This window comes from Castanea sativa, chromosome 1, assembly GCF_040712315.1.
Source record: "Castanea sativa cultivar Marrone di Chiusa Pesio chromosome 1, ASM4071231v1".
Classification (NCBI taxonomy): domain Eukaryota; kingdom Viridiplantae; phylum Streptophyta; class Magnoliopsida; order Fagales; family Fagaceae; genus Castanea; species Castanea sativa.
Window position 1 is genome coordinate 76,199,419 of NC_134013.1, and position 21,753 is coordinate 76,221,171.

General features: G+C 38.0%; 1 pseudogene; it reads right to left on the reverse strand.

Moving 5' to 3' along the window:
• Positions 1–4,867: 4,867 nt before the first annotated feature.
• On the reverse strand, positions 4,868–16,013 carry LOC142628486 (uncharacterized; annotated as a pseudogene).
• Positions 16,014–21,753: the final 5,740 nt, after the last annotated feature.

Consider the following 21,753-nt stretch of genomic DNA (forward strand, 5'->3'; position numbering starts at 1 on the left):
AAATCCATGGATGAAATGAAGGAGAATATGAGGCGGGCGAACCCCGTGGATGATTTAGTTCACCGAACGGACTCCCCTTTCACGGCTTCCATCAACAGTCACCCTTTACCCCCGAAATTCAAAATGCATTCCTTGGATTCGTATGATGGAAATTGTGACCCGTGTGATCATATCGCTACCTTCAAGACGACCATGCACTTCCAAGAGGTCCCGGATGAGATTATGTGCAGAGCTTTCCCTACCACACTTAAGGGACTAACGTGGGTGTGATTCAACAAAATACCCCCAAATTCTGTAAGTTCATTTGAGGAGTTGAGCAAGCTATTCGTCAAAAATTTTATTGGGGGGCAATGCCACAAGCGTTCCTATTCTAGTTTGCTAACTATAGAACAAGGGGAAAATGAGAGTTTGCGGCCCTATATTACCCGGTTCAATAGAGAAGCCTTGACGGTGGACGAAATGGACGACAAGTTGTTATTGACTGCCTTTTACAATGGGATTAGCTCTATGAACAGGAACCTCAGACTATGGCCGAATTCGTCCACTCGGCCCAATATTTCATGAATGCTGAGGACGCTATCATAGCCAAGAAGAAAAAGAGAGCAGAACGCTCGGAAGGTCACCAACGTTATCTAGATCAGGGTCCTCATCCAAAGAAGGCTAGGGCAGAAGAGAAAAAAGAAAGGGATGGTAAGAAGACGAGTTCCTCAGTGAGAAATCAGCAATACACACCCCTGAATATGCTACTAAAGCAGGTGTTTATGCAGATCAAGGATGATCTGTCCTTGAAGTGGTCGGAGAAAATGAAAGGAGATCCTAACAAGCGCAATAGGAGCAAGTATTACTGCTTTCACAGAGACCATGGGCACGACACGGACGAGTGTTTTGATTTGACGCAGCAGATAGAGAATCTTATTAGGCAAGGGAAGTTAAGGAATTTCCTTGGTCAAGATCAAAAAGATAAGAAGCTGAAAGCCAAGGTGGAAGAGTCATCACGACCCCCACTTGGAGAAATCAGGGTTATTATAGGGGGAACCTTGGCAGTAATGGTCGTCCAAGTCGAAGAAAACATAGCTGAAGGTGGTGTAAAACGTCCAGCTGTCTGGACAACCTCCAAGGACGAGGGAAGCAAATGAGCAAGCCATTATGTTCACGGACGAGGATGCTGGATGAGTTCACCACTCACACGATGACGCGATAGTCATTACCCTACTCATTGCTGACTATATGACCCAAAGGGTGTTGGAGGACAATGGCAGTTCGGCGGACATTCTGTATTACCCCGTCTTCCAGCAAATGAGGCTCAGACGAGATCAACTCTGACCAGCGAATTCCCCATTGGTGGGATTTAGAGGAATGAAGGTGTAGCCTGTGGGCACCATCACATTACCAGTGGTGGTTGGAGCGTATCCCCAGCAGATAACCAAAGAGGTAAACTTCCTTGTTGTTGATTATGCATCATCATATAACGCTATTATTGGAAGGCCAACTTTGAATAGTTGGAAGGCGGTAACCTCTACCTATCATTTGTCTGTCAAATTCCCGACTGAACGCGGGGTAGGCCAAGTACAAGAGATCAATTAGCCGCTAGAGAGTGCTACCTAGCCATGTTGGCAATGGATGAGCACGTACAGACAATGAGCATAGACGAGAGAAGGATCACAACCGAACCCACTGAGGTGTTAGAAAATGTCCCTTTGGACGAGAGTAGACCCGAGAAGTTCACTAGAATTGGAGCGAACATGGAAGAAGAGGTAAAGCATACTCTGGTCCAGTTTTTGAAGGAAAGCCTTGATGTCTTTGCATGGAGTCATGAAGACATGCCGGGTATTGATCCGAGTGTCATTACTCACCGTCTGAATATGTGTCCCTACTCCAAACCAGTACGTCAGAAGAAGAGAGTTTTTGCTCCTGAGCGAGACAAAGCCATCAAAGAAGAAGTCCAGAAATTGATTACCGCAGAGTTCATTCGAGAAGTTTATTATTCGGACTGGTTGGCAAGCGTAGTCATGGTAAAAAAGGCCAACGGCAAGTGGCGAATGTGCATGGACTTTACTGACTTAAACAAGGCTTGCCCTAAGGACAGTTATCCATTGCCACGCATTGACTAGTTGGTGGACTTGACAGCAGGTCATAGGTTGTTAAGCTTCATGGACGCCTTCTCAGGCTACAACCAAATAAAGATGGACAAGGCAGATCAAGAAAAGACCTCATTCATTACTAGCCAAGGGTTATTTTGCTACAAGGTAATGCCCTTCGGTTTGAAGAACGTAGGGGCGACTTACTAAAGACTGGTTAACCACATGTTCCAACCTCAAATCGGGCGAAATGTGGAGGTTTATATGGATGATATGTTGGTAAAGAGCCTGGACGAGGGAAAGCATCTAGATGACCTTCAAGAGACCTTCGATACACTTCGACGGTATAACATGAAATTAAATCCAAGCAAGTGTGCTTTTGGAGTTTCGTCGGGGAAGTTTTTGGGGTTCATGGTTTCACACAGAGGAATTGAAACAAATCCAGACAAAATCCACGCGATACTGAATATGAAACCACCGAAGAACATCAAAGAAGTCTAGTCTCTTACCGGACGAGTTGCCGCCCTTAATAGGTTTGTTTCGAAAGCTACTGACAAGTATTTGCCATTCTTTAAAGTCCTCAGGAAGGCATTTGAGTGGATGGACGAGTGTCAGAGGGCCTTTCAAGACCTGAAGACTTACCTCATGACAGCACCATTATTAAGTCCATCTGTACCTGGAGAGGAACTATATTTGTATTTGGCGGTGTCCTCGCACGCTGTGAGCTCGGCGTTGGTTAGAGAAGAAGGACGAGTTCAGAAACCGGTGTATTACACAAGCCGCGCATTAAGAGGGGTGGAAGGATGATATCCGATGATGGAGAAGCTAGCCTTTGCCTTGATCACGGCTTCTAGGAAGCTGAGGCATTATTTCCAAGCTCATGTTATTAATGTCTTAATGGATCATCTCCAAAGAAAGCAATGAACAAGTTGGAAGCTGCAGGGTGACTGATTCAGTGGGCAGTGGAACTTAGTGAATTTGATGTTAGATACCAGCCAAGGAGCGCGGTAAAGGCATAGGCATTGGTGGATTTCATTGCAGAGTTCACCCCCAGCCAAGATGAGCTGAACAAAGACGAAGGAGATGAAATGTGGGTTATCAATGTAGATGGGTCATCCATACTATATGCAGGAGGGATTGGAGTCATACTAAGATCCCCGGAGGGTGACAAATTAGAGTACGCAGCCTGTTTGCAGTACCAAACCACCAACAAAGAAACTAAGTATGTTGTGCCACTTAATGTAGCATTAGCATAGGTAAAAAAAAAAGATAAAAAGAAAGAGAGAAAAAGAATAAAAATATTTTATATTATTTTAATGAGTTGTATCTAAAAATAAAAACTGAGATGTTGGTTGAGTTATAAAATGAGATATTATAGTAGATAAAGTAGGTTTTGAGAGTCTAAGATAGGAATTTTTTTTATTCAGCAAAAAAAATAATAATAATAAAAGGAACTTTTTTGCATCTCCATATGCTAATGCTCTAAGTTTTCTACTTTTATTTGTCCACTGAGAATTAGCACAACTTTCATATGACAACAAAATAAAATTATGTCTGATTCAAATAATAATAATAATAGCCTGTTTCGGTTTTGCACTACATGTTAAAATGCAGGCTCATACATGAATAGCCTGTTTCGGTTTTAAAACTATCATTCAACCTCAACATGAATGTAAATTTAATTATTAGACTTTTTATTTGAACAAGTAACTATATACATATTAGATTTGTGATGAATCAAATATTCTATTAGTATTTTCCCTAAAAGCTTTTTAATCACATGATCAATACTTTTGAATGTCCTTTCTATCATGTATACATTATATGATTAAATTCAGTGATTTTTTACGGTAATACTAATATAAGATTTAATTTCTTACAAATCTAATTTGCAGAATTGTTCAAATAAAAAATCCAATGATCAAGTAGACAATCATGTGAAAGTCCTAATGTGAAGTGATGAACCAAATTTCTAATAATGTTTTCAATTCTTTATTTAACGGTGACTAAGGCTCTTTGAATATTTTCTGCGGGCATGATTAATATGCTCATGATTTGATTATATTAGATTATTTAGGTGTGTGTTGTATAGGTGTGTGTTGAGTCTTACACATGATGTTTATTAGGTGAATTTTAGGCTTATAAGTGATTGTGAGAAGCTCCAATTATAACATGACTTTGTCCTTTTGAGAGATGAGCACATATGTAGCTATCACTTTCCTCTAGTAATTACAAATAGTATCGGACTAAACCTAGTAGCACCATGTGGCTTGACACAGGATGTGAGTTCTCATTCATCTCTTTACAACCTAAAACTACTTATTCACTAATCTAAGTATTGCATGTCAGATGGAGTTTATTTCCAAAACAATAGGAAAATTTCTCCAAAACAATGAAGTCATTACATGGCGATTCGAATGACCATCCAAGTGTACATGTGGCTTGACACACAATATGGGTTTTGATTCTTCTCTTTACAACCTAAAACAACTTCTCCACTAGGTTAGATAATGCGTGTTGGCTATCAACACATAGATAAAAAAGGAAACAAATGAAGGATAGTGTTTATTTCCAAAACAAAATGAGCCGTATGATTTAATACAATTGGATGGATTTATTAATCACCACATAATGATGGGTTGGATGGAGAATAAACCTTGTTCATATCAAAATTATACAAAAGACAAAAAAGAAGAAGAAGATAAAATATAAAGAAGGCAAACATGAAAACTTGCTTTACAACTTATCTATGTGAGCACACACAAGGAACTTAAGGAATAACTTAGATATCAGATTCCCCTATTTCTGTTTCCAAGAAGTGCCAATTTGATTTTGTTAACCTTGGCCACCACGTCTTTGATGTTGTGTGGGCCTTTTTTGCAAATGTTGGGTTGAGCCGCTTGCCGCTACACTAGGCCCAAAGATTTCTGGATCATGGAGTTAGGATCGGTCCAAGAGTAACCCTCCTTGGTCCAGCTCGTGTGCAAATGATGAGTCCAAGCCCAAGGGAAGACGCTGCAAAGTGGGATTATTCCTTATTTCTGCCGCAGAAGGAACTTTTCCCTAGTTTCTGCCGCAGGTCTAACTTCTCTGCTATGCAGTAAAATTGCCTGCTGTAAGGCCTTCTGCTGTGCAACAAAGCTGTTTGCTGTGTTAATAAAGCTGTCTGCTATAAAGTCTCCTGCTGTGCAATAAAGTTGTCTGCCTTGCAGTAAAGCCTTATGAAATATGAATGACTACTCTTCATTTTTGCTACAGAAAAACTTTTCTACTTCCTACACATAAACAAATTTAAAACCCAAGGAAGATACCAATCGAGCAAACGTTAGGTTACATGGGTTAGCATATTCTCAAATATATACATAAACATATTCATAAATATACTTATATAGGTGCACAGAACGTGAGAAACAAAATATATGTATAAATGTACTTATGGCAGGATAATGGGTTAGAAGTAAAACACGTAACAACAAATGTAGAAGAAAGCTTCGATAGGAAAGGTTTAGATAGTATAATAGCTAATACGGTAAATACAATAAAAAGGTGCTACAACAGAATAACTAGTTCAACAAGTAAAGATTTCACAGTAAGACAACTGATGCGGCATACATGATAAAAAAAAAACGTGCTATAGCAGGATAACTAAATACAGCAGATATAAGTTTTAATGAGTGAAATCAAATATGTTTGTGATCAAAATCAAATATTGAGTCTTCTCATAGAATAAGTAAACCAAGAAGGAACCCAACCCCCAAATTGAACAACCTTGTCATAGGCTCCTGCCATAAGCTTTTGCCATCAAAGTTGTGCATTTTGAAGAATAGGCCTAAATGGCTACTAGCTATTACATTTTTGGAGACTTCAAAGAGTGGGTTTGCTAAGAGGGAGGGAAAAGATGGTCTATTGATGCATGCTCCTATTCCTGCCGAGTTTTCTCTCTTCTTTTTACCACTTTTTGTCTTTCTCTCCGTTCTTTTTTTTACTCTTAGTTTCCTCACTGCTATCTTGCCGTAAGTTGTTTTTCTCACTTGGGTCTTTTCCTTTAGGTGTTTCCTCTCTTGGGTCCCCTTCCCACTGAGTCTCCCGTGCTTACTGCCTCCCCCCGTCCTCATCCATGGCTACCTCCTTTTATAGTGAACAAATTCAATGAGATTTCTCCCTTTTACCCCTAGGGCTTCACCAATTGTTTTTTGGTCCGTTGTGGGCATCCATTCAAGACTACCCATTGACCCATTGGTTGCCCTGACCACTACCATTGCTCAGTTTGTTTGCCGCACCATTACTCATTTCACGACAAAATTCCTTTTTGCTTGTTCTTGCTGTATACCTCTACCTCTTGGGCTATCTCACTACCTAACTCTATGGCATGCATCAGATGGTCCCAACCATTTATTACTTCTTTTGTGTAAGATACCATCCCAGCAAGGTATACTCCTAAAAGAAGTTATGGTAGGAAACCAAATATAGACCCCCTTTTCCCCCCACCACCAAACCACGCCCTCTGAATCTCCTTGACCATGGGCCCACCTCCCTTGTATTGGCTGGGTACAGGTTGGTGGTGCCCCGACCTTTCTGTGCTTGCTTCTTTGTCTTCTTTCGTTCCCACGTCATTCCTGCCATAGCAGATTGGTTCTGTTTCTTCCTACTGCGTGTTTTTTGTCTTATTTCTTCATGCGTTCCTGCTGCATTTGTCATTTTCTTTGGTTTGACTTTTCTTTCCTTCACGTGATTCCTGCTGCTGACACTTTCTGCCGTGCCTTGTTTCTTTTCATCGTGCTTCTTCATATTAGCTTTCACGCCTATATTTTTTTTTATGCAAAATGATTTGAGTCTTTGTGGGCCAAATAATGATGAATGGATCAAAAAGGTCTTGGGCCCAATTCATCTTCATCTGCCGAAGCCATTCTGCTGAAGAACTATATTCTGCGGTAGATCTGTATTCTGCGGCAGATTCGTATTCTGCGGCAGATTTGTATTGCTGTAGCTCATTTTCCCATGCATTTCTTCCTTTAGACCTCTTTTGCTCTTTGGTCTTCTTGGTGGGCCTTTGGGCCTTACTTTTCATCTTGCAACTTGTTGGGCTTTCTTCCTCATAGGCTTTTGGGTCTGAATTTGCAAAAATGGGCATCAACAGATGTCAAGTCTTTGATCTGGTAATTCTTTAGAGCACCTCAAGCCTAATTCAAAGATAGATGATAGAATAGTTTGCATGAAAGTTACATCCCTTCCATCTTCTATCCTAAGTAAACCATCATCCACGACTTCCATTTTGTAAGGTAGTGATACAATCCATTGCCTCATAGCAAGTTGTCCAACAAACATATCATCGGTGGGCTTCTTTCTAGTGATCATCTCCAATAATATTATCCCATAGCTATAAATGTCACTTTTGGTGGACACTCTCCCTTCAAAACCATACTCTGTCATGCTCACATTTGTTAAGAAGTTTTAAGTTAGTGATCCACATGCTTGAAAAAAAAACACTTTACAATTATGTCCTTTTAATACACCAATATTACACACACACATTCTTACATTATTTTTTTTTTATGTGTTTACCATATCCATATATACTAGATTCCTTTTCTTTTTTTTTCCTATTTTTTATAGTTCATTATTATTATTGGGGGTCCTATTATGTCCTAATGGTTTATCTTTGTTATTTGGATTTTGGAGTAATTATCAGGCTTACTTTGTGCCTCCATTTAAGTTAGACATTGAATGATTTATATTAACTTGGAGGCTTGTCACCATAGTTGAAGTTTTTTTTAATCAATTTTAGGACAAGTGAAGTGATTGACTGTTTTGGTAAAGTGGTCTCAAACCACACATTTTCAAAATACAATTTTAATTTTTTTTTTAAACTTCCATTTTCTCTATGTAAAGCATTTTCAAATAAACAGATTTGAAAAGAAAGAAAAAATTTTAAAAATAAACTATACCAAAAGTGCATTAGTATATAGTCAACAACTATAAAATGAGCTATAAGTGGGCTTAAGGCAAGCCAAACAAGTATTATGATTGTATTAACTAGTCCAATACTGAAACTCACACTATCTCGATCCTATTTAATTAATTCGTATTTCACTAGTCAGCATGGCTCATAAAACAAATAATTTGAGTAAAGTGTATATTCCTATGAATTTAATGCAACTACAAATTTGAGCTAGTGAAAATTGGCACACATAACACATTGTTTTTCCTGCAAATAGCCATTGTTAAGTTATTCATGAAATTAGCCTAGTATTAAAATAAGTAGAGGTGAATTAATATACCTGGTGCGATGTAGCCAATAGTACCAAGGGTTTTGGTTTGTGTTATGTCTTTATTTTCAACCAAAATCTTTGCAATGCCAAAGTCACCCACATGTGCAACCATGTCTTCATCCAGGAGGATATTATTTGGCTTCAAATCACAATGAACCACAGGTTCTGATTGACCATTATGAAGATAATCCAATGCTAATGCAACATCAACCATAATGCTTACTCTTTGAACAAGATTCAAACAATAGTTGTGAGAGTATAACCACTTTTCAAGGCTACCATTTGACATGTATTGCAGCACCAAAGCTTTAAACTCCGTGTTGGAGCATGCACTTATAACTTTAACTAGATTCCTATGTCAAATTGCCCTTAACACCATGCATTCAACATCAAAGCTTTTAAAAGCACCCTCTAATTGTAGATTTAAAACTTTGACAGCAACAATAGCCCCATCAGACAATGTCCCTTTGTACATAGAACCAAAACCTCCAGTTCCAAGCAAGTTGCTTTCACAGAAGTTGTTTGTCCCACAACAAAGCTCATGATATGATATCATTTTATAATCCACAGAAGGCAAAGTGATAGGTAAACCTAGAATATGTATGTTACATCTTGGATGTCTTCTCAGCATAATGACAAGTGATGCAAAGATTATAAATGATGCAATGACAGGTACAATATATTTAAGAAAAAGTTGCTTCACCTTTAATCCTCGAGAACTCGAACTTGTGCAAGGTGGAACTCCAAAAATTGAATTCCCACAAAGTGCTTTGTTACCTAAAAATGACTTCCTTGTGAAGTTTGCAAAAGGTCCACCAAATGGAATTTCTCCTGATAAGTCATTGAAGGACAAATTCAAATAGTTGAAATATGGAAGTGCATCAAGAGACTTGGGAATTGCACCAGAGAGATTATTGTATGAGAGATCTAGTTTTTCCAATCCTTTCAATTGTCCAAAAGATTGTGGAATGTCTCCTTGGAATGAGTTCATTGACAAATTTAGATAACTTAGGCTTTCAAAAGTACCAATGGTACTCGGAATGTTTCCAATAATTTGGTTATGAGACAAGTCCATGTCTACAATAACAACCAATTTTGTCATGTTTGTAGACAATGATCCAACAAGGGAATTCAATGATAAATCCAAGAATATTAGATTTTTAAGACTCCACAAATTCAATGGGATTGATGATGTTAGCCTGTTATGACTTAGGTATAATGTTTGCAAAAGATTGAGGTTTCCAATGCAATTTGGGATGGATCCAAAGAGGCTATTATTTGAGAGAATCAATTCTCCCAAATTCTTTAATTTACAAAGTTGTTTTGGAATGAATCCTTCAATCTTGTTGTCGCCAAGACGCAATCTTTGCAAGCTCTCCAATCCCCCATATGATGACGGTATTTTTCCTGTCAAACTATTACCCGTCAATTCAATCAAGTTCAAGTTTTTCAAGGAACCCATTTCCATTGGAATTTGACCCTTTATTTGGCATCGACCTGCATAAAAGCGTTTAAGTGAAACTGAAAGGTTTCCAATGGCATCCGGGATTGTAATCTTCAAGGGATTGAGGGATATGGATATCTCCTCCAAAAATCTGCAACTAGCTAAAGATGTAAGGAAACTATGCTCTTGATCTCCAGGCTCCCCAGTTAGCTGATTATCACCCAGACTAAGTATTTTGAAAATTTTCAAGTTTCCAAGACTTCTGGGTATTGGCCCAGAGAGTAAATTTTGAGCAAACTCTACTTCGATGAGGTTGGAACAGTTTGAAAGATATGATGGGATATGACCACTGAATTTGTTGGAATCAAGACACAGAATTTCAAGATTGGGGCAAGAGATCCTAGTATCTAATGGAAGATCTCCAGACAAAAAATTGCCGTCTAAGTCGAGCTCTTTTAGAGAGGTAATGTTGATAATATTTTGGGATATTGTTTCAGTGAAATAATTCTGGGAAAATTGCAAAAATTTCAAATTTGGCTGACGCCATAAGTCACTTGGAATGCTACCTTTAATTTTGTTGTTCGCAATGGAAAACTTTTGTAACATGGACAGGTTGCTTATGGTTGGAGGTATATTTCCAGTGAAGTTGTTATCTCCGAGATCAAGAATTTCAAGCTTTTCTAAACTCCCAAAACCTTTTGGAATACTTCCATCAAACTTATTGTATGACAGAGATATGAGTAAAATCTCTCTACAATGATTAAACTGCGAGGAAAGCTTACCGCTGAATTCATTGACGGAAAAATACAGTCCTTGAAGATTAGGACAATGCTTGCAAAGATTCATCGGAAGAGTTCCTGAGATGTGATTTTCTGAAATAGCAATAACCGCTATAAAAGACAAGTTAAAGATGTCAAGAGGGAATGTACCAATGAGGTTATTGGATTGCAACTCCAAAATCTTTAATGACGACATATTGCCGAGGGACCGTGGAATTGCACCCATAAGACTGTTAGAGCCAAGGAATAATTTGCGAAGCATAAGTAGCATGCCCAACTCTTTAGGTATGCCACCACTTAACTTGTTGTTATGAAGATTTAAATATTCAAGCTTCTGGCAATTATGTATGGTTGGAGGGATACTACCTTCCAATAGGTTGGATGACAAGTGAAGTACCCTCAAGCGGTGTAGACTACTTATCTCATGAGGCAGAAAACCATAGAAGCTGTTGTTAGAAAGATGAAGTGAGACTAGGAAGTGTTGGTGTTGTCAAAGTTTATTCAGTTAATAAATCCTATTATTTAGGACACGTAGGTAGAGTTTGACCATTTCCTTAACCATTTACCATGTTATTAGCCATTTAGCAAGTGGGTTGTTCAACGTGGGTTGTTTGTTTCCTATTTTGTCTCTTTGTAAGGCTTATATAAGTCAACAGTTACTTTGAATTCAATAAGATATTTGTTTCAGATATTTTCTGAATTGCTTTATGCTTAAAGTTTACAACAATTTGGTATCAGAGCACCATCACGGGGCCTGATTGTGAGAGAAAAGAAACCGCAGTTTCTTAAGAAGAAGAGTGAGAACGAGAGAGAATTGAAGTATGGCGGCGGCTGAAAATAATTTCGTTCAATCGCAATTCCTAAGTTTGATGGCCATTACGATCATTGGTCCATGCTTATGGAAAATTTTCTTCGTTCAAAGGAGTATTGGAGCTTGGTGGAAGCGGAATCCCCTGTGCTTGTAGAAGGAGTGGAGATCAACTGAAGCACAACAAAAATCAATTGCGGACCGAAGGCTGAAAGACTTGAAGGTCAAGAATTATACGATTTCCAAGCCATTGATCGAACCATTATGGAGACGATCCTCAACAGAGACACTGCCAAGCACATTTGGGACTCTATGAAGCAGAAGTACCAGGGTTCCACAAGAGTCAAAAGAGCACAGCTTCAAGCTCTTCGGAAGGAGTTTGAGGTTCTACAGATGAAAGTGGGTGAGAGTGTTGATGCGTACTTCGCTTGAACACTCATCATAGCAAACAAGATGAAGATTCATGGTGAAAACATGCAGCAAGTGGTGATCATTGAAAAGATCTTGAGATCAATGACCTCAAAGTTCGACTATGTTGTGTGTTCGGTTGAAGAGTCTAATAACTTAGACACCTTAACCATTGATGAGTTGCAGAGTAGCTTATTGGTACATGAGCAGAGGATGAACGGGCATGGAGAAGATGAGCAGGCATTAAAGGTGGCCTACGATGATAGAATTGGTGGAAGAGGAGGCGGTCGAGGTTGTGGAGATTTTCGAGGAAGAGGCAGAGGAAGAGGAAGACAAGCATTCAACAAAGCTACAGTTGAGTGTTATAAGTGTCATCAATTAGGGTATTTTCAATATGAGTGTCCTAAATGGGAGAAGGAAGCAAATTATGCTGAGCTTGAGGAGAAAGAGGAAATGTTGCTGATGTCATATGTGGAGCTTAATCAATCAAGGAGAAAAGATGTCTGGTTCCTTGATTCAGGGTGTAGCAATCATATGTGTGCAAATAAGGAGTGGTTCTCGGATCTTGATGAGGAATTTCGGCACTCTGTGAAGCTTGGGAATAATTCCAAGATGGTTGTGTTGGGAAAGGGTAACATTAGATTGCAAATTGTTGGAGTAACTCAGGTAATCAGTGATGTTTTCTATATACCTGAGTTGAAAAATAACTTATTAAGTGTTGGACAATTGCAAGAAAGAGGTGTAGCTATTTTGATACAACATGGAGTATGTAGAATCTATCATCCCAAGAAAGGGCTTATTATGCAAACAGCAATGTCTGCAAACAGGATGTTCATATTGCTTGCACAAATTCTGCAAAAGCTTCCATTTGCTTCCAAACAATTCTTGAAGACAATACTCACCTTTGACTTGCTGAGATACGGGCATCTAAGTTTCAAGGGTCTGAGAACATTGCAATATAAGCAAATGGTGAGAGGGTTACCACAATTGAAGGCACCATCCAAAATATGCACTGATTGCATGGTGGGAAAGCAACACAAGAACGAAATTCCAAAGAGGAGTTTATGGAGAGCATCACAAAGACTGCAGTTGGTACATGCGGCATGCATACGCGGACCTATCAAACCTGTTTCCAATAGTAAGAAGAGGTATTTCATAAGCTTTATTGATGATTACAGTCGTAAGGTGTGGATATATTTTCTTGCTGAAAAATTTGAAGCTTTTACTATCTTTAAGAATTATAAAAACCTTGTTGAGAAAAAGACAGGAGTTTTTATTCGTTGTACGCGCATACGGATAGGGGTGGAGAGTTCAACTCTCACGAGTTCAATGATTTTTGCAAAGTTAATGGTATTAGCGGGCAGTACTGCGGCCTACACTCCCCCGACAAAATGGAGTAGGCGAGCGCAAGAACGGGACAATCATGAACATGGTTAGAAGTATGTTATCGGAGAAGCAAGTTCCAAAGAATTTCGACGAAGCGATAAATTGACGGACACGTGCTCGATAGAAGTCCTACATTGGCGAGTGAAAGATATGACTCACGAAGAGGCTTGGAGTGGTGTCAAACCCAATGTTCATTATTTTCGGGTTTTTTGGATGCATTGGCCATGTTCATGTGTCGAACGTAGAGAAAGAAGCTAGATGATAAAAGTTTTCGGTGTGTCTTGCTAGGGATGAGTGAAGAGTCTAAAGCATATAGACTTTATGATCCAACATCCAAGAAAGATAGTTGTAAGCGAGAGATGTGGTTTTTGAAGAAAATGAGTGCTTTGGGATTGGGGAAGAAGTAATGAAGAAGCAAGACTTGATATCCTTGAGTGGGGAGATAGTAATGAAGAAGGAAGTAAACATGATCAAAGTGAAGAAGAATCGAGAGGAGGTGGCGGCGAGAGAAGAAGGAGGAGAGGATAGCTTATCTTCAAGTGAGTCACTTGGAGAGAATTCTCCAACATCTGAAGAAAGCTCACCAGAAGGGAGGAACAGAAGAGTACCGTTCTGGATGGAAGATTATGTGAGTGGGGGAGAATTTTCAGATAAAGAAGTTGAGCATAACAATTTGGTTACTTTACCTCAACTTCGATCCGACTACCTTTGAAGAAGCTATTCGAGTTCCAAGTGGAGAGCTGCAATGGACTTGGAGATAGAAGCGATCGAAAGAAATGGAACTTGGGAGTTGACAGATTTGCCTAAGGGAATGAAGAAGATTGGAGTAAAGTGGGTTTTCAAAACTAAACTCAACGAAAATGGCGAGGTTGACAAGTGTAAGGCTCGGTTGGTGGCGAAAGGGTATGGACAGCAGCATGGCATAGATTATACTGAGGTGTTTGCGCCTGTGGCTAGGTGGGATACGATTCGAATGATAATTGCTTTAGCAGCTCGAAATAGTTGGAATGTGTATCAGCTTGATGTCAAAAGCGCTTTCTTGCATGGAGAGCTAAATGAAGCAGTGTTTGTTGAGCAACCACAGGGGTATGAGAAGAAAGGTGAAGAGTATAAGGTATACAAATTGAAGAAGGCATTGTATGGCCTTAAACAAGCTCCTCGTGCATGGTACAGCCGGATTGAAGCATATTTTGTCAAAGAAGGATTTGAGAAGTGCAACTGTGAACACACCTTATTCATAAAAAGGGGAGATGGAGGTAAAATTTTAATTGTTAGCTTATATGTTGATGATCTAATTTTTACTGGTAATGATGAGAGTATGTTTGTTAAGTTCAAGAATTCTATGAAACTTGAATTTGATATGACTGATTTGGGAAAGATGAAATATTTTCTCGGTGTGGAGGTTTTACAAAATCCTGAAGGCATTTATATTAGTCAAAGAAAGTATGCAAAAGATGTTTTGGAGAGGTTTAGGATGGAGAAGAGTAATAGTGTGAAGAATCCCATTGTTCCTGGAGTTAGACTAATGAAGGATGAAGAAGGATCCAAGGTGAATGCTACCATGTACAAACAATTGGTCGGAAGTCTTATGTATCTAACTGCAACAAGGCCAGACTTGATGTATGTGGTGTCTCTCATTGAGATTCATGGCAAGTCCAAGTTCGAGTTGCATTTGCAAGCTGCGAAAAGGGTGTTAAGATACTTGAAAGGTCTTGTGGATTTGGGAGTTTTTTATCGAAAGGAGGGTAATGGAGAGTTGATGGCATATACGGACGATGATTATGCGGGAGATGTAGATGACGGGAAAAGCACTTCCCGGTTATGTGTTTCTCACTCACCGGAAGGAGGCTGTGTCCTGGTCCTCTAAAAAAAGCACTGTAGTTGCTTTGTCCACTGCGAAGCGAGATTTGTGGCAGCCTCTCTGTGCTTGTCAAGGGGTGTGGATGAGGAGAGTATTGGAGAAGCTTGGTCATTCTCAAGGCAAGTGTACCTCTGTGTTATGTGATAACTTGATTCTACCATTAAGCTATCCAAGGAATCCGAGTCATGGACGCAGCAAACACATTGATGTAAGATTTCATTTCTTGCGTGATTTGACCAGAGATGGAGTTGTTGAGCTAAAGCATTGTGTCACACAAGAACAAGTTGCAGACATAATGACAAAACCACTCAAGCTGGATATGTTCTTGAAGCTGCGTGAGTCAATGGGTGTGTGTGTGGTATCACAAGTAAACTGAAAGCATTACTGCAATCAGTTTAGGGGAGGAATTGTTGGTGTTGTCAAAGTTTATTCAGTTAATAAATCCTATTATTTAGGACACGTAGGTAGAGTTTGACCATTTCCTTAACCATTTACCATGTTATTAGCCATTTAGCAAGTGGGTTGTTCAACGTGGGTTGTTTGTTTCCTATTTTGTCTCTTTGTAAGGCTTATATAAGTCAACAGTTACTTTGAATTCAATAAGATATTTGTTTCAGATATTTTCTGAATTGCTTTATGCTTAAAGTTTACAACAGGAAGGAGAGGTTGGCAATATGAGGGGAAATGGTGCCGTGGAGACCCACGTAGGAAAGGTTCAAGGCCGAGACTCTTTGTCTGCGTCGACTGCAAGAGACACCAAACCACTCACAGAAGTTTGTTGTTGTTGACCAGTTACCAGCAGCAGTGAAGGCAGTATCGTTTGGAGCAAAAGTGATTTTAGATTTGAAGGCAATAAGAGCTGATTGATCAGTAAAGTTGTTGGAAGATTGGGACATGTGAGGTATGCATGGCTGCACTAAGAGAAAAGCCAAGAGCAGAAGCAAGAGAGTGGATGGCATTTCTATTAGCATCATGACTTGACTAGTGTGCAAGGGAGACACATAGAAGAAGGCTTGAGTGTGCAAGAAAGACAGCTTGAGTTTAATTTATAGGTGACGATTCGATTCCTGTTGGTGGGTGGTGTTCATATCGTGTGGTAGGGGAATTCTATTTTATGTGTGAACATAATCCATCCTATTATTTAAGGAGCTTTTCCTGTTTGGACCAAGTTTTTATGGTCTAAGATACTCCTATTTTCTTAAGTTTAAATAAAGACAGAACTAAAGGACAACAAAGTAAAAATACATGTTTAACTCCTACTAAAAAATTGCTTATAAAATAAGATTACTCTCTCACAAACCAACTTATTCAAAAACAAAGTTCAAGCTTAAACTTTTCTCTTTCTTTATTTTTAATTGGCCGAAAAGATTTTTTTTTTTTGACACCCACATTAAAAAGTTAAAACCCTACATTCATTTCCTTACTTTTTTTTTTTATAGAAATGCTATATTTACAACATTTTCACAACATTGCCTATAAAATAGGATAACTATTATTTAAGGAGAGGTGTTATGTTCACAACATTTTTACAACAAATCATAGATGATTAGTTGTTATTAGTTCAAATTTGAACCTAACACTAAAATTACTATTTTGCCCCAACAATAATAACTAGTAACAACCTGCCATTTAAGATTTGTTGTAAAAATGTTGTGAACATATCATTTCTCTTATTTAAGGGGCTTCCTTTGTTTGGACCAGATTTTTTGGGTCTAAAATACCCCTATTTCCCTAAGTTTAAGTAGATACAGAACTAAATGACAACAAAGTAAAAATACATCTTTAACTCCTACTAAAACATTGTTTATAAAATAGGATCACTCTCTCACTAACCCATTTACTCAGAAACAAACTTCACGTTTAAATTTCTCTCTTTCTTTATTTTTTTAATAGGCCCAAAAGATTTCTTTTTTTGACACCAACGTTTGAAAAGTTAAAACCCTACATTCATTCCCTTACCCTTTTTTAATTTTATTTTTAGAAATGCTATATTTATAACATTTTCACAACATTGCCTATAAAATAGGATAAATTTAAAAAAAAAAAATTTGAAGAAAGGGATATGAGAGTGCATAACATTTTCACATAATACTCACTACACCCCTAGGTTTTTTTTTGTGATTGAAAAATGTAGTAATCTCAAATTAGATTAAATGCTCTAAATTAACCCTTACCCAAAAAATAGAAAAGCCTCTGACACGTGCTCAGAGGCTAGTATAATTTTATTGTCTTAGAAGTCACGCGCGTACCCAGAGGCTAATATAATTTTATTGCCTTAGAAGTCTTGGCCAACCTCAACTTTACGCATAAATTATGGATAATTGCTCATAGTGTGTTACACATGTTGTGTGCTTTTATAAACTGAAAACGTAACACACGGTCTATTAAATAAACTATAGAACTGATTGGCAATCTCACATGGAAGTCTATGCTCTATAGTTGCCAATGACTCAAAATTCCACTCCCGTCCCGTCCCGTCATATGTTTTTTTTTTTTTAAATATTTTTTAAAATATTTTAAAAAAAGGGATTGCACAAGACACTTCCACCACGCAAGAAAAAATGGCCCAAGCAATATGTATAATTTTATTGCCTTTATGAGATGCTGTATATCCCAAAATTCTACTCCGGTCATTGTAGATGATGTAAACTGAAGAGGGATTTTCTACTTTTAATAGGTAAATTTACAAATGATGTCCTTTAAATTTGAACTATAGACCGGGGCGGCCCGACATAATTTGAGGTTTAATGCGAAAAATTTATGTGTGGCCTTTAATATGTAAATATTAATTAAACAAAATTATTTAATACTAATCAAATCAAGATTAATTTGATACATTAATTAAATACATAATAATTAGATGAATAATACCAACTAAACTAATGATAATTTCATATAGAGAATTGAATATCATAGTTGAACCATAACTTTAATAAAAGAAATAAAAATATATTATGATTAAAAAAGATATTTTATTTTGGATATATGACAATTCATAGTTAAGTAAAGTTGTAATCTAATTTTTAATTTTTTATATCTTATTTTTAAGAGAAATAGATAGATATTATTTGGTGTGTGGCTCTATGAGAGATAGGTTTACAAAAATTAAAGTATCAAACTTTAGGAGTGATTAATCTATAATTGATGATTTAACACATTTTCAACATTTTTTTGCTGCATTTTAATATTTCAATTGGATTAGGTTTCTATTGGTCTTGTACTTTGGAAGTCTTTTTTTTTTTTTTTTGATAGGAATGAGAAGGAAAAATGAACTAAGAGCACTACAAAATGTTCACAATATGGTATAACAATGACTCTCATTGATGAACTTCATCAATTTAATTAATGAATGTTTAAATTACTTTTTGGATAAATTATGTGTTTGGTCTCTAAACTCTATGTTGTATTTCAATTTGGTCTCTAACATTTTAAATGTATCAATTTGGTCCATAACGTTTGTGTGGGCTTTTTTTGCAAGTGTTGGGCTAGGCTGCCTACCGCTACATTAGGCCCAAAGATTTCTGGATGAAGGAGTTGGGACCGGTCCAATAGCAACCCTCCTTAGTCTGGCTTGTGCGCAAACGATGAGTCCAAGTCCTAGGAAAGACGTTGCAAAGTGGACTTATTCCTTATTTCTGCAGCAGAAGGAATTTTTCTCCAGAATCTGCCGCAGGTCTGACTTTTTTGCTGTGCAGTAAAACTGTCTGCTGCGCGATAAAGCTTTCTGTTGTGTTAATAAAGCTGTCTACTGTAAAGCCTTCTGCAGTGCAACAAAGCTTTCTACTATGCAACAAAGCTATCTGCTGTGCAATAAAGCTGTCTGCTGTAAAGCCTTCTGCTGTGCAATAAAGCTGTCTGCTGTAAAGCTGTTTGCTGTGCATTAAGTCTGTTTGCTGTACATTTGAGCAATTTGCCGTACAGTAAAGCCTTATGAAATATGAATAACTACTCTTCGTTTTTTTTACTGTAGAAATATTTGTTTACTTCCTGCACATAAACAAATCTAAAACCTAAAGAAAATACCAATCAAGCAAGTGTTAGCTTACATGGGTTAGCATATTCTCAAATATATACATACATATATTCATAAATATATTTATACGTATACACAAAATGTGAGAAACAAAATATATGTATATATATACTTGTGGCAGGATAATGGGTCCAAAGTGTAACACGTAACAACAAATATAGAAGAAAGTTTCGGCAGGAAAGGTTAAGATAACATGATAAATACAATAAAAATGTGTTACAGCAGAATAACTAGTACAACAAGTAAAAAAATACCACAGCAGGATAACTGATGCGGCAGACATGATAAAAAACGTGCTACAACAGGATAACTAAATACAAAAAATAATAGTTTTAATGAGTGAAATCAAATATATTTGCAATCAAAATCAAATATTGGGTCTTCCCATAGAATAAGTAAACTAAGAAGGAACCCAAATCCCAAATTGAACAACCTTGTCATAGGCTCCTGCCATAAGTTTTTGCCATCAAAGTTGTGCATTTTGGAGAATAGGCCTAAATGGCTACTAGCTATTATTTTTTGGAGACTTCAAAGAGTGGGTTTGTTAAGAGGGAGGGAAAAGATGGTCTATTGATGCATGCCCCTATTCCTGCCGTGTTTTCTCTCTTCTTTTTACCACTTCCTTTCTTTCTCTCCGTTCTATTTTTTTTTACTCTTAGTTTTCTCTCTACTCTCTTGCCGTATGTTGTTTTTCTCACTTGGTCTTTTCCCTTAGGTGCTTCCTCTACTGGGTCTCCCCCTATTCCAGTCTCCTTCCTCCATCCGGGTCCCTTTTCTCATCTATGGCTACCTCCTTTTATAGTGAGCTAATTCAATGAGATTTCTCCCTTTTACCCCTAGGGCTTCACCAATTGTTTTTGGTTCGTTGTGGGCGACCATTCAAGACTACCTACTGACCCATTGGTTGCCCCGACCACTGCTCAATTTGTTTGCTGCACCCTTACTCATTTCACACAAAATTCCTTTTTTTTTGTTTATTACTGTATACTTCTACTCTAGGTTCAAACGGATAGGGATTGGGCTGCCTCACTATCTAGCTCTATGGCATGCATCAGATGGTCCCAACCATCTGCTACTTCTTTTGGGTAAGATACCATCCTAGCAAGACATTTTCCCAAAAGAAGTTATGGTAGGAAACCAAATATAGACCCCCTTTTCCCCCACCACCAAACCATACCCTCTGAATCTCCTTGATCGTGGGCCCACCTCCCTTGTATTGGCTGGGTACAGGTTGGTGATGCCCCGACCTTTCTGTGCTTGCTCCTTTGTCTTCTTTCGTTCCCATGTCATTCCTGTCGTAGCAGATTGGTTCTGTTTCTTCCTGCTGCGTGTTTTTTTTTTGGTCTTATTTCTTCATGCGTTCCTGCTGCATTTGTCATTTTCTTTGGTTTGACTTTTCTTTCCTTCACGTGATTCCTGCTGCTGACACTTCTTGCCGTGCCTTGTTTCTTTTCACCATGCTTCTCCATATTAGTTTTCACGCCTATCTTCTTTATCCAAAAGGATTTGGGTCTTTGTGGGCCAAATAATGTTTATTGGATCAAAAGGGTCTTGGGTCCAATTTATCTTCATCTGCCGAAACCATTATGCCAGAAAACTGTATCCTGCGGCAGAGCTATATTCTACGGCAGAGCTATATTCTACGGCAGATTTGTATCCTACGGCAGATTTGTATTGCTGCGGCAGATCACTACTTCTTTCTTTGGACCTTGCTTTTCCTTGGGCTTTCCTCCATATGGGCTTTTGCGTCTTGCAAATTATTGGGTTTTCTTCCTCATAGGCTTTTGGGTATGGATTTGCAAAAATGGGCATCAACAACGTTTTAATAGTGTATCAGAATGATCCTTACCGTTAAGTGATCAAAGAAAAATGCTGGCGTGGATAACTGACAAAATTAAAAAATAATTCATATACCACTACCATTCCACGTGGACTGAATTAAACTAAATAAAAAACAACTCTCGCATGGCATGGATTTGGACTTCGACATCCAAATTTACTCTCTTTTGCTCTGTGTGTGAAAGCCCCACACTTTGGCCCATTGTGTTCTTAGAATTTAGAAATATCATCTCAGGGCTCACCAACCAGGTTTAGACCTAGACAATGCAGTCATTTACTTTTTGTTCATTTCTCTTTTTCTCTTTGTCCTCATCAAATTGATTAATTACAAGAAAAATGTTGTAAATTTTATGCAAATGCAAACCAATGAACCATACCCAAGTCCTGCTATCGAGATGGATCGCAAGAGAGGAGTACTCTAATTTTTTCCATTGGATCTCATCTGTGTTCTCAACTACAAAAAGTCATTCATATGCACAATCATTTTTGAAAAGCTGTTTGCGTCAAGTCGGGTTTTGCCGCCAGTCTTCACCATCGGGTGTCACTACCGTGAGAGCTAAATCAACAACCTCTTCTATTATTTGGGATTTTGATCCCAATTCGAGCCTCACATGTTTGAACATGAGCTTACTCACTAAGTTGGGCTTTTTTATTTTTTTTTTTTTTAAAGAAAAAGTTTAGGTAATGTTGACATGGCAGGTGGTAGTCTTACATGGTATTAAACAAATATTTTATTTTAGTTGTTAGCTACGGCATTATTTTTTATCAATCACTTAACAGTAGGGACCATTTTTATATAATACTAATAGATTAGATAAAAAATTGACACATTTAAAATGTTAGGGACC